This window comes from Pteropus medius, unplaced genomic scaffold (genome assembly GCF_902729225.1).
Source record: "Pteropus medius unplaced genomic scaffold, Ma_sr-lr_union100, whole genome shotgun sequence".
Classification (NCBI taxonomy): Eukaryota; Metazoa; Chordata; class Mammalia; order Chiroptera; family Pteropodidae; genus Pteropus; species Pteropus medius.
Window position 1 is genome coordinate 7,824,818 of NW_024352783.1, and position 14,799 is coordinate 7,839,616.

Genomic DNA, 14,799 nt, shown 5'->3' on the forward strand with positions numbered 1-14,799 from the left:
TGTTCTTCAGGCTCTCTCTTTAATCTTCATGCCCACCCTGTATAAGCTCAGACTCCCAAGGCTTCACACGTGGCCCTTACACCTTTAACTCCCAAACTTTTCCTCTGTAGCCTGCCTCCTGAGTGCCAGACCTGAGCACCCCATTGCCGACTGGTGGACTCCGCCAGGAAAGCCTAAGGCCCCCAAATCCAGCGAATCTAAAATCAAGCTCATCAACTCTCCTCAGAACCTGTGTCCTCTCCTCCAGAGACTCAGTTATTGACCTTACCACTCACCCCACGAAAGGTGCTGATACTTTTCCCGACATCCTTCCCAACATCCCTATCTGGAGTGCTACTGAGATTCTGCTTCCAAAGCTTTGCTTCTTTCCACCCTAAAGTTAAGACCTAGATCGGATCCCTCCTTGAAGCCTGCTCCCATCACTCCCTCATATCTCAGTGGGTCTCCCTAGTCCTCACCCATACCATCATTCTAGAACACACCTGGCTGTGCTATTCCCCCACCCAAAATCTTTTGCTAGCAGTCACCAGACAAGGTAGTTAAGATCTTCAGGCTACATGAAGTTATTAAAGGGGATATTTTTCTCTCTCCACTTTCCATGTGGTTTTGTTACTTCTATAATAACAAAATCCGATTTTATGTTATAAAATTGGAAAACTCACAAATTTCATGCTAGCTGAGTTCCAATATCACTTTCTCCATCACCCAAATTTCCCATAGCACTTGTTACCATGTATGTGATAAACTAGAACCTCAGGAAGATCACAGAATTTGTCCAAACACTTCTTTGGGGTAGGAAGAGGTCAAAAGAGTTACAGCAGGCTTTCTGGGGAGGTACTTTTTGCAGAGTGGGCAAGACTTGGCAGTGGAGAAGTATTTGGTAGGGAACCATGCGGGGTGGAGGTGGGGCAAGGGTCTTGCTCAGGGACAGCCATGCCCAGGAGAGTAGAGAAAGGAAGATGGCCTGACCAGGGAGGACTTCAACCTTCAGGATGGAGTGTTGGGTTGTCTGCTGGAAGTGCTGGGCATCAGCCCAGGGAGGTCGCTGAGCAGGGCCATGATGGATCAGAGCATTATCTGGCAGTGTGGCTGGAGAGCTGGCAGAGGGAGAAGAGGCAGTGGGATGGAAGCCAGCTGGTTGCTATGAGTGCTTCCCGCACACCCTGCAGCCTCCAGGCTCTGGGCTCAGCTCCAGCATTTTCTGTGCCTGGAATCTCCGTTTCCCCTTACTAGAGCTCAGCCTCCTTCAGAAAACCTTCCCTGAATCACCTGATAGATAGGATCCCCATTGTAAACCTGTGCCCTACCCCCACCTGTGTTGCAGCCCACTGAGTTTCACATGACTGAGTTCCGCCAGCAAAGCCTCCCTCCTCTCTGTCCTTTACCCAGCCCAGCCCTCATCTAACATAGTGCTCTTTCACTCACACGGCCACCCTCCCTTCTCTACCAAGTTTACGTGAGAAGAATTGAGTTATCCTGATTCCATCAACTCCCAGTCTGGAACTCACACTGGGATTTAAACTGGACTCACAGAGTTTACGGAAGTGGCAGTAATGGCAACAGGCAATTGTTGAGAATGTTAAATGTCCTTTAGAATGAAGACTTGTCCCACCAAAATATCAATATTGTTCTTAACAAGAAATTCTGACATAAAATCGAATATTGATCTAATGAAAACTTGTGAAAAACTTTATTGAGGAAAAGCAATGGGGAGGTGTAGATGCATGTGTGTATTTATGTAGATGGGGGATGGAGTTTAATAGTGAGGCTGCTTGAGGTGGCAATACCATTTGAGACCAAACAGAGGCAGGCCAAAAGCTTAAAAAGAAAAACCAGAAAATGAGATAGATGTATATAAGGAGCTTGAAAAGCTCTGACATAGTCTTTGGAATATAGAAGGCCACATGCATGTGCATATGCTCACAAAAAGACTTGAAAATACCATAATCTCTCACATTGGCTCACTCTGAGGCTCTGAGTAAGCAGGAAATGAAGGCTAAGGCAGAGTTTTAAGCTGTTTGCCAGGGCATTGAAAGCATGTCCCAAAACACAGTGAGCCCTTCTGCAAAGGCTGGGAGACTCATGGGTTTAAGGCATTTAAAGAAATCTCTATCAAATCATTAGCTGGCCACTCAACTAACTGAGCAGAGACTTCAATTGCCATACATAATGAGTATAGACATTACAGGAAATTTACTAAACATACAACAACAACAAACATTAGCAACTACACATCCTAGGGAGGGGAGAGAATCTGATTTTCATAGTTGCCATGTTATATAATTTAAAATGTACAGTTTTCAATAAAAAATATGAGACATACATATAAACTAGATAATAAGATCTATACACAGGCATAAAACAGTCAATAAAGACTGTCCCTAAAGAAGCCCAGATGTTAGATTTACTAAACAAAGATTTTAAATAAGCTATCATGAATATGTTCTAAGATTTAAAGGGAATCATGTCTAAAGAATTAAAGGAAAGTATGAGAATGATGTTTCATCAAATAGAGAATCTCAATAAAGAGATAAAAATTATGAAAAAGAACCAAATAGAAATTGTAGAGTTATAAAGTACAATAACTGAAATGAAAGATTTAGTAGAGAGAGTCAACAACAGATTCGAACTGGAAAAAGTAAAAAGAAAGGTCAATTGCAATTATCTAGTCAGAAGAGCAGAAAAAAAATGAATGAAGAAAAATAAACAGTCTCAGAAAACCTGTGCGACACTGTCAAGTGGACTGACATTTGCAAAATGAGAGTCCCAGAAGGAGAGGAGTGAGAAAGAAAATCTAAAGAAAAAAATGGTGAAAAACTTCCCAAATTTGATGAAAAAAAATCTGTACATCCAAGAAACTCAATGAACTCCAAGAGGGATAAAATCAAACATATATATTTGGATACATCATAATCAAATTGTTAAATCCAAAGTCAAAGAAATCTTGAACACAGCAAGAAAAAGGCGACTTATCATGTGAAAGGAATCCTCAATAAAATTATCATCTGACTTCTCATTAGAAATTACAGTGACAAACAGGCAGTGGATAACGTGTTCAAAGTACTGAAAGAAAAAGACTTTTAACCAAATATTCTGTATCTAGCAAAACCATTCTTCAAAAATGTAGGAGAAATTAATAGTAGATAAACAAAAATTCACTACTAACAGCCATACAATAAATACTACAATAAATAATAAAAAAGAATTATTCAGGCTGAAATGAAAGGACACTAGTCAGTAACTCGAATCTTCATGAAGAAATAAAGTACACCAGTAAAGTTAACTGGATAGGTATATATAAAAGACAGTATAAACACAAATGTAAAAGATAGCATAAAAGAATAATTATAAATCTGTATTGATGAGCACACAATGTATAAAGATATGACTAGTATGACAAAAATAGCAAAAAGAGGGAGGGAGAGAATGGAGCAAAGCTTTTGTCTACTATTGTATACTCTAAAAATCGAGTAAAAGAATCGATATGAAATTTAAATGGTTCAATAAAAATATTTAACAAAAAAAGGCATAATGGAGAAATAGAGGAACAAAAAAGACATAAGACATATAGCAAACACATAGAAAAATGGTAGATATAAGTCCTACCTTTAGTATAACATTAAATATAAGTGGATTAAACATTTGTATTAAAAGGCAGATATTGATAGAACAGATTTTAAAAAGGTAGATCCAAATATATGCTACTTACAAGAGACACACTTTAGATTCAAAGATACAAATAGGTTGAAAGCAAAAGAATAGAAAGAGATATGTCATGGAGAGTAACAAAATAATTGGAGTGGCTATGCTAAAATCAGACAAAATAGACTTTAAGACATAAATTGGTACTAGAGACAAATAAGAATATTTTATAATGATAAAAGGGTTAATCCCTTATAAATAAGTATGTACCCAACAATGGAACCCCAGAATACATAAAGCAAAAATTGTCAGAACTGAAGGGAGAAATAGACAATTTGACAATAATAGTTGGATATGTCTATATACCCTTTTCAATAAGGGATACAACAATTAGGCAACAGAAGATCATCACAGAAACAGAAGATTTGAACAATACTATAAATCAACTAAACCTAATGGACATCAATAGAACACTCCACTCAACAACAGCAAAATACACATTCGCTCAAGTGCACGTGGGACAGTCTCCAAAATAGACAACATGGTAGGCCATAAAACAAGATTCAGTGAACTTAAATGATAGAAAACATATAAAGAATGTTGTACAACCAAATGGAATAAAATTAGAAATCAATGACAAATGGATATTTGAGAAATTCACAAATATTTTGAAATTAAATGACACACACAAGTAATCAAAGGATTAAAGAAGAAATCATAAAGGAAATTAGAAAATATTTTGAGATGTTTTGAGAAAACAAAACCACAAAACGATACCAAAATATATGAGATATAGTAAAAGCAGTGCTTAGAGGAAAATTTATGGTTGTAAATATCAATATTAAAAAGGAAGAAAGAACTTAAATCAATAACTAAACCTTCCACCTCAAGGAACTAGGAAAAGAAGAGCAAACTACACTTAACATAGGCTGAAGGAAGGACAGAATAAAGACTAGAATGCAAAATAATAAAATAAAGAATAGAAAAATGGAGAAAATCAACAAAGCCAAAATTTGCTTTTTTTGGAAAAGATTAATAAAATTGACAAAGCTTTAGCTGGACCGATCAAAAGAATGAGAGGAGAGAAGATGATTTACTAAAATCAGAAATGACAAAGAGACATTACTATCAACCATACAAAAATAAAAAGAAATGTTCAGAAATACTGTGAACCATTGTATGCCAACAAATAAGATAACCTGCATGAAAAGAACGAATTTCTAGAAAAAATGCAAACTACCAAAACTAACTCAAGAAGAAATAAAAAATATGAATAAATCTATAACAAGAGGTGAAGTTAGTAATCGAAAAATTTTGCACAAAGAAAAATCCAGACCCAGATGGCTTCACTGGTGAATTTTATAAAACATTTAAAGGAGAATTAATACCTATCCTCACAAACTCTTGTGAAGGATTTTCACAGGAAAGGGGAGAGAATACATCCCACATCATTCTAGGAAGCCAACATTATCCTGATACCAAAACCAGAGAAAGACAAAACAAGAAAACTACAGGCCATTACTCCTTATGAACTTAGATGCAAAATTCTCAACTCACAACCGAATCCAGTAACATATAACAAGAACTATACACTATAACAAAGTGGGATTTATCCAAGGAATGCAAGATTGGTTTCATATACAAAAATCAATCTATGTAATACACCTAGTTAATAGAATAAAAGACAAAAACCACATGATCATACCAATAGACATATAAAATAAAAATAGACACATTAAATAAAAATCTAACATGCTTTCATAATAAAGAAAACAATCAACAAATAAAAAGAGAAGGAAACTTTTTCAATCTCAAAAGGCCGTCTATGAAAAACTCATAGCTAATAACATACTTAATGGTAAAAGACTGAAAGCTTTCTAAGATCAAGAACAGGACAAGGATGTTTGCTCTTGCCATTTCTATTCAGCATTATACTGGCAGTTCTAGCCAAGACAATGAAGCAAAGAGGAAAATGAAGGAATAAGAAGTATCCAGTAGGAAAAGAAGAAGTAAAAATGTTTACACTTGCAAATGCCATTATCTTGTATAGAGAAAGGTCTAAGGGATCCACAAAAAGATCAAACACCAACAAAACAAAATCTATTAGAATTAATAAATGAATTCAGCAAGGATACGAGATCAATATCTTATTCAAAGTATAAAATTAATAGTATTTTTATTCAATAGTGAGAACGATCTATAAATTAGATTAAGGAAACAATTCCATTTCCAATAACACCAAAAAGAATAAAGTTACTAAGGATAAATTTAACTAAAGAAGTGCAAGATTTGTACAATGAAAACTATAAAACATCACTCAAAGAAATTAAGAACACCTAAATAAGTGAAAAGACATTCCACATTCATGGATTGGAAGACTAATATTGTTAAGATGGCAATGCTACCCAAATTAATCTACGGATTCAATATAATCTCTTTCAAAATCCTTACTGACTTCTTTGCAAAAATTGACAAGCTAATCCTAAAATATACATGAAAATGCAAGGGACCCAGAAGAAGCAAAACAATCTTGAAAAAGAAAAACAAAGTTGGAGAACTAATACTTTCTGATTTCAAAACTCACTGCAAATCTATAGTAATCAAGACAATGTACTGGCATAAAGGCAGAGATACAGCTCGATGGAATAGAATTGACAGTCCAGTAATAAACCATTACATTTAAGGTCAATTGATATTCGACAAAGGTCCTGTGACAATTCAATGAAGAAAAGAATAGCCTTTTCAATAAATAGGGCAGGGATAATTGGATACCCACATGCAAAAGAATCAATTTAGACCTCTACTTCATATCATATACCAAAATTAACTCAAAATGGGTCAAAAACCTAAATATAAGAACTAAAACTATAAAACTCATAGAAGAAAATATAAGCATAAATATTGTGACCTTTGATTAGGCAATAACTTCTAAGAATATGATACCAAAAGCCCAAACAACCAAATAAAAAAAATAGATAAATTGGGCTTCATGAAAATTTAAAACATCTGTACATCAAAGGGTACTATCAAGAGAATGAAAAGACAAAATGGGAGAAAATATTTGCAAATTGTATAACTCACAAGAGTCTAGAATCCAGAATATATAAAGATTTTTTATAACTCAGTGATAAAAGACAAATAATTCAAGTTTTTTTTTTAATGGGCAAAGGGTTTGAATGGACATTTCTCCAAAGAAGATACACAAAACAAAGTCACATGGCTTGTAACCTGATGCCACGTAGAGAGGTGAAGCAGCCAAGGCTAAGCGAACTGGATGACTTTCCAAAGCCATCACACACAGCTGCCTCTCATGACAATGTTCACATCATGCCTGACACAGGGACAGATCTGCCTGTGGATCTTTAGTACGGAAAAGGGGACCAAAGTTTTTCTTAGACATGCTGTTTCCATTCAATGTTAGTGGGTTTTAAGGGTATCAGATCTCATATCTCACATGAAAGGATGTTGTGGAGGACTTCTGGAATGGGATGAATACTTGTCTCAGGGTGACTTTGGGCTCAGGCCCTTAGGGAAGGTAGGTGGTTGAAACACTAGGCTCCAGGAGAAAGTGCCTGGTAAGGTAACGTGGACATTGAATCTGGGCACCCGACTTTCTTCCTGTCTGTGAGAATTATGCTCATTTTGCTCTGGGTTTGGCCCAGTTATACGCCTCCAGCCTTGTGGCCTGGTAGTGACCGTACAGAGGGGACAGCGGGAATGAGGCTGAGGTCACCAGACAGGCCCCAGGCAGGCCGGCCCCTTCTCCCGCTTTTCCAGGGCGGGAAAGGAAAACTGGTCTCTTCTCTGGGAAGCTTGCTCTATTTTCCACCAAATGCTTAAAGCAGCAAGCCCATGTCAGTGTGCTCTGTCTTTGCAGATTGCTGCAATCCTTTATTTGAAATGTGGCACTTGTTTCTGTTGCTGATTTCAGAGACCTCAGGTGGAAAAGTGTCATTTTTCATCAGTGTGGTTTGCAAAGCACATCATCTGAGGAGGCCGATGGAAGCCATCAGGAAATTTTAGAATCCATTAATCGGCTCTTCACCAAGTATTTGAGCTATTCATTCTACATTTATAACTGTTACTTCACGGCTTCCATGAGAAGTATGGGACATTACCTCAGACCAAGTGCTCACTATGGAGCTTGTGGCAGCCCTGCTCTTTGGCTCCCCAGCAGTAATCCCCTTTTCCAGATTGCTAACAGAGCCTCAGTATAACAGCAACATGCACACCTTAGAGGATGAAACTTTGCCAGGAATTAGTCTAAGGGAAGGGCATGTGACTGACTCTGGCCAACAGGACGTGAGGGGAATTATGCAATGAGCTTTGGGCCCCCTCCTCCCCTTCCTGCTCTGGAAGCTGCTTTGTGAAAACACGATATTTAGAGCTATGGTAGCCATTTCGCAACCATGAGGTGACAAATCTGATGTGAAAACCGACACACTGAAGGTGATGGGGGAAAGATGGAGGAAAGAGCTTGTGTTCCCGATCACATCTTTGAACATCCCAACCAGCCCCAAGAACAGCTCTCTCTGGATTCTTGTTCAATAATGCTGTAAGTGTCCCTAAGGTGCAAGGCACTGTGGTGCATGTTTTCCGTGTCTTGCAGCAAAGCATCCTACAGAATTCAGAGCCACACAAATGTTTCAGGTCAAGGAAATCTTAGTTCTTGGCTCATCCACTCAGATGGAAGAGAAAGACAGCTGGGAAGCCATAGCCTAGTATCCAGGGCAGGGCCAGCTCTCCCTGCAGGACTGAGACCGCCGCTTCACCTCTTTGAACATTTGTTTCCTTAATCATCAAATGGGAAAGTTGAATCCAGTGACCTCTAAGGTCTCCTCCCTCTCTCTCCAATCTCCTGCTAATCAAAAGTCCAGGACAGAATTTCTAATTGCTGCATCGGCTACAGGAAACACGACAGAACACAACAGCACCAAATCCAGCCTCCAGATGTGGGCAGGCTGGGGGAGAACTCAGTTTCCTTTTTCTCTTCCTGGCCTCTGGGGTGACAGTTCGGATTCTGGGGAAGATGAAAAAATAATGGAAGGAGAATGCCACCCCCTTAAGAATAAAGGTTGTCCAGGGTGGGAAAGTAAAACTGGTTTTCTGTGGGCTCAGGATAAAATCTGATGTGCTGACCACGGCCACATCTGGTTTATCGGTTGTTAATATTTTGCTTTTATATATTGCAAAAATGATATGTGCTCATAGTACAAATATAAACTCACAGGAATGTTTAAGATAGTTAAAGTGCTCCTCCCCAACCTCTTTATTCACACCTTCCCACATTTCAGTTTTGAATATTGTTCCAGATATTTTTCTATGCTTAGAAAAACATAAAGCCATATATTACAAAATCAAAGATGCTAGTGATGACATATCCTGTTAAAATGTGAAAAGGATATGCCATCTGGAATTAGTGAAATGGAGCATGTGCATTTATGCATATGCAGATTTTTAAAAAACAAAAGTAGACTTACTCTATGTGTATTGTCAAAAACTCTATTTTAACAACTATATCTTGAGAACACCTTTCTAAGAACACATTAATCCCATCTTTCTTGTAGATTCCATACTATTGAACACACTATTTTTTACCACTCTTCTATTCATGGAAATTCCTAGTTTATTTCCATTATGTTTTTGCTGTTATTCTAGTCCATAACTCCTCCTGAATAGCCATGAGTACTTTAAGGGGTAAATTTCCAGAAGTGGGAATGCCGTATCAACATTTAACATACTAACATCACCAAATCACTCTCCAGAAAGCTATTACTCATTTATCTTTCACCAACAGCATATGGAGTATCCATTTCTGCATAATTTTGACACAACAAAACATTATCAATATTTTTTATTTCTTCCAATCTGTTAAGTAAATGAATATATCATCATTGCTTTATTTTACTAATTTTTTTTTACCATCTAATGAAGTCAAGCTTCTCTTCATTTTTACTAATACTTTGCAATTTTTTCTAAGAATTGCCAAGGAATCCATTTTTTGACTGGATTATTTGTCTTATTCATTTTTAGGAGCTCTTTGCGTATAATTTATTATGTAGTGAATAATATGTATTGCCTGCTATGTGTTGTAAACATTTTTCCAAGTCTATTTTTTCCCCAGTCTGTTTTTAATCTTTTAATTTTGTTTATGGTGCCTTTGTCATACAGAAGTTTTTCATTTTATATGATTGAGTGTGTCAGTATCTCTCTCCCATTTATGGCTTCTGGGTTTTGTGTCTTACTCGGAGGGTAAGAATCTAATCTGTCTCTTCTGCCCCCAAACCAGTGGCAAGATGCCCCCAACACCCCACATGGTGACAGATGCCCTCTCCTTTCTCAGACTCTAAGCCCCGTTCTAATCACTCATGTGCTTCTGAGTTCTGTTCGGATTCACGAATCTATTTTCTCTTTTCTCTTGTTGGTACTACACTTTTCAAAAGTTCTGCATCTTTCTGGTGTATTTTGACATCTGTTTTTTATTTTCCTTGTTCAGAATTTTCTCAGCCTTACTCTTCTCTGTGAGCGCAGACTCCCCTGCCAGGTTCCCAAAAAGGCCTTCGGGCTGGCCCTGAACAAATGTCAGGTGAAAATATGGAGTTCAGCAGACACTATTTTCTTTAAATGAAGAAATCTGGTCATTTTAATGATAGTTTTGAGATTTGGCATTTGAGATTGAGGTCAAGAAAATAACCATAGTTCCAGGCCTGCTGTTTGTGAGCAGTTTGCCTTGTTGCTGAGCCCCAAGCTAAGCTAAATGCCTAGGGCCCCCAGCTCCACCCAATGCAAATCACCACCCTTGGGGATTCAGATGTTTCCGTGTGAGATCTGAGTGTGGCAAATGAGTAAGCACATGTCCTGCCTGAGAGGCACCCAGGTCCTCCAGCGCAAGCCCTGCACAGGGTCACTCCTGGGAGGTCATCATCGCCTCAAGTCACCACTTGCCCTGATTCCTCCTTTTAGGCCAAAGCCCCTAGAGGAGCTTTGGATTGAATTGTTATGCAACCATCACCACCTACAGAATGTTTTCACTTTCCAAACTGAAACTCTGTCTCTATTAAACACTAATTCCCCGTACCCCTCCCTCAGCCCCCTGGGAACCACCATTCTACTTTCTGTCTCTATGAATTTGATGAGTCTAGGTGTCGCATATAAGTGGAATCCTGCAGCATTCGTCCTTTTGTGTCTTGATTATTTCACTTGCATAATGTCTTCAAGGTTCATCCATGTTGGAGCATGTGTCAAGATTTCCTTCCTTTTTAAGGCTGAATAATATTCCATTGTGTGAGTAGCCCAGGCTTCCACCTTCTGGCCGTAGTGAATAGTGCTGCTGGAATGGGGGTGGGCATCATGGCAGTAGCTTTTGAGACAGGATGAAAGGAGATAAGCACAATGTTTCTTGGCTACCTCACAAGGAAAGCATCCCCCTACCCCTGCACACACACTGTCAACCAGGCCAGCTTCCCAGGGGCAGGGCAGAGATAGCATGTTCAGCGAGTAGCTTCCTTCATGATGCATGTTATAGCCCGGGCTCATCTTGGGACCCGCCCCAGGGCTCCTGGGCTCTCGTGGGGTTTTCATTCCACCTAACTCCTCAAGAAAGGCTCCTGACTCTCTGGGCTTGGGCTGGATTCCACTGCGTATTCCACACTGTTATGGTGCCCATATGGCTCAAAACATTCCTTCATCTGACCCAAAAGTCCATTTCTTCCTGACCCCCAAATTTCTACTAGGCCACTAGGAACTCATGGTGTCACCAGAAAATGTCCCAAATCCTTGGCCTCCTCTCTAAACGGCCCAGCACCCTCTCTCTCAGACAGAGACTGATCCCCGCCCCCAAGGCTGCTTCCCCTGCAGCTCTCTCCAGAGGGGCCAGGTTTTGTCTCACAGGTCCTGCATCCCCAAGGACCTCCTCAGTCTCCCAGAATATTTCTCCCCTCTCCTTCCATAAAAATGAAGCATTTTCTCTCTGAAAAGCGTGCCTTCAGATTACATTACTGTCTGCCCTTTCTTCCTGCAGTCATTTCCTACTGGTCACTTTGCCTGCTTCCTGGAAGGTGTTCAGCACCCTCCCCCCCCACGGTCTTTTTCTCACCACATACTCCTGTCATCACTCTTGATAGCTTCAACCATGTCTTTCCACGTATCCTCTTGCCTCTGTTTCCTAACTTCCTGGTCCAAACTCTCCCTCTGACCCACATGAATCATCTTCACCCTGGCCACCCTGCCAGGAGGTGAATCATCGGCAGAATCTCTCCCACCACGGCCTCCCATTCTAGTTCATTTCCTCTGTGATACCCCCACTCTGCTCACCTCGTGTTTAGCTCACTGGGCCCCTGTACAACTGCACCAGCTGTGAAAATAAAGACATATGTTTACACAGGTTGACAAAGAACCACTGCTCAAGTCCCCAGCATTCCCACTACCTTGCCTCCTGCCTCGCACACCAGCTTCCAGGAGCCTGTGTGGGATTTTGCAGCCTGCCCTGCTCCCATGTCCAGCCTTGCCAACCCTCAAGGCCCTCACTGCCCGAGGATTGTCCCATTGCTCCCCGTCCTCCTGCACTCACACATCTCCCTTATTCTAGGCAAATGTGCTGTATCTTTCCATCCTTCAAGAAAAGAAAGGAAGAAGATGAAAATGAGAAACCCTCCCTAAACCGACATCTCTTCCAACAATCTCTCCTTCTCTCTGTCTCCCCACACCCACTTTATAACAAAACTCCCTTAAAGCCAGGTCTTCACTGAAGACTTTCTTCTCACACATTCTCTCTTTCCACATGCCTCCACATGGAACCTGTCCCATCCCTAAAACCATCTTGTAACGTCACCAGCAGCTCACACCTTGCCATATTCAGTACCGATTCTCGGTGTTCATCTTACTTGAACTCTCAACAGCCGCTGTCACAGTCCATCACTTTCTCTTTCTTGAAACACTTCCAGAGATGCCACAGCCCACCATGTCCTGGCAGTCCTCCAGCCTCCCTGCCACTCCCCAGCAGGTCCTGGGCCAAATTCCCTGGCTCTTCCATCTGTTATGAGTTGGAGGACCCAGGAACCATCTTCATACGGTTTCTTTCTTTTTTTTTTTTTCTTCTGGGTTCCAGACTCCTATAGTTTCCTATCTACTTAACTTCTCCACTTGGATGTTGAAAAGGCATCTCAAACCTGACTCCAGGTTCCCTGCACCCCACCCCTCTTGTCTCTTCCAGTTCAGCAGGTGCTCCCAGGGTTCAACAGATGCTCTGTTCACACACCATGGGTCACCCTTGATTCCTATTTCTCTGACTCGCTATATATGCCGGCTCTGCCTAAAATCTATTCCACATCTGCTTGCTTCTTCCCCTCTTCCCTGCTATCATCCTGACTAAACTCTCTCACCTCCCATCTGAACTATTGTGGGGACCACTTCACTAAGCTTTGTTAATTTTATTTTTACACTCGTGTCCCTCTACAATCACTTCTCTGCTTAACTTCCAAAAAGAATGTTCAAGAATGTAATTGAGACCATGTTCAGAATGCTTTGATTAATTCTGATAAGCCCGGATAGTTCTTACCTATCTACCTCTTCCAGCAGCCAGCTGCTTCACACATTCTGCTGTTCACACTGGCCTTCCTGCCACACCCCTAACACACACTCTCTCTCTCTCTCTCTCTCTCTCTATATATCTCTCTCTCTCTCTCTCTCTCTCTCTCACGCACACACACACACACACACTACACACGCACACACCAATACCCTCGTCCCAACACAACTAGCACATTTCTGCTGCAGGGACTCTGCACATGATGTTCCCCAGCCCATCATGGTCTCCCCCACATTTTCATATGGCTCCCTCATATCTTTCAGGTATCTGTTCAAATTTGTCACTTACCCAAAAGAGACTTTCTCTGACTATCCTTTATAGAATAGTACTTGCCCTAACTGGCATACTTGATTGTTTCCCCTTGCTCTGCTTTTTTATCCTGGCATATCCATATCTGTCATCTTGTACATTCCTGTTTCTGGTCCCCGTCCCCTCAGCCCCGGGGATCCAAAAGGATCCAAAAAGGGCCGGGGCTGAGTTCTATCCACAGCACATGGCACACTGTCTGGCACAGAACAGCCATGTGGAATATTTGCGGATGAGTCCTGGAACCTTAAGAAATGCCCAGAAATGCTAGGCTGGAAGCACTGAAGTAGAGAAAACAAACACTGGGTTGTTGCTTATTCAGAGACAAATGCAGCCAGCTATTTCAAACAATAAGACAGTGGGAGTAGTTAGGAAAAAAAATGTTTTGGAGAAAAAAAGAAGGTGTGCCCCACTCCCATGCCTTACTCCCAACTCTATCTGGTTTTTACACTTCTGAAAAGGGGGTGATAATGACTAAATCAGGTCACTTACTGAAAAGTGAAAAAAAAATTTGGAAAAGAGAAGTAAAAGATGGTCAGATTCCAGTACCAGCTGCCCAGTAAACAGTCTGTCAACACAAATACGGGCATTGGTGTTCAAGGGTCATGGGGGTGGAGGCGTGGGACTTAAATTCTCATGCAACATAACAATAGAGCATGCTTAAAATCAATAAAGTGAACACAGAGCAGTACAAGTTCCTATTTATACATATGGAGATAAATATCGATAGAAACTTTGGAAAGACCAGAAAATAGCTAGCAAGTTCTTGGGGGCTGGGTGTTCTGAGGGGGCTGGAGTAGAAGACTGCTGAAATACAGTTGACTTTATGAGCTGGTATTACTATTGAAAAAGGAAACATACTTATTAAAAAGTATATAAATCCATAACTTCACAAGTATGCCACAATAAATGCCAAATGCACCAAGGATTTAAAATAGAAGAATGAAAATTCTAGAAGAAAACCTCGGCATACTCCTTCATAACCTCGGAGCAGGGAAGGGCTTTCTAGCTTTGATTTATAATCCAAAGGAATAAAAGAAAAGAGTAAAAGAAAAAACTTAGGTGTGGTAAAAACAAACCAACCACCATAAGCAAAGACAAACAACCAGCTGGGGAAACTATTTGTATGTCAAATCATAGACGTCACCTCTCTGATGTATAGAAAGCTCCAGGGTAAGATTTCTAAATATTTAATAAGAAATATGGGCAAAGCATATGAAAAGACAATTCACAAAAAACGGAACACAAAATAGAATTTTAAAGCA

At 40.2% G+C, this 14,799-nt stretch overlaps 1 protein-coding gene across 1 annotated transcript in view; it reads left to right on the forward strand.

Moving 5' to 3' along the window:
• Positions 1-1,620, forward strand: part of ZSWIM7 (zinc finger SWIM-type containing 7) — a 41,290-nt gene extending 39,670 nt beyond the window's left edge. Inside the window, exon 6 of the mRNA XM_039847471.1 lies at positions 111-1,620. The gene's annotated coding sequence lies outside the window, so the exon portion shown is untranslated. The remainder of the gene's footprint in view (positions 1-110) is intronic.
• The last annotated feature ends 13,179 nt before the right edge of the window (positions 1,621-14,799 follow it).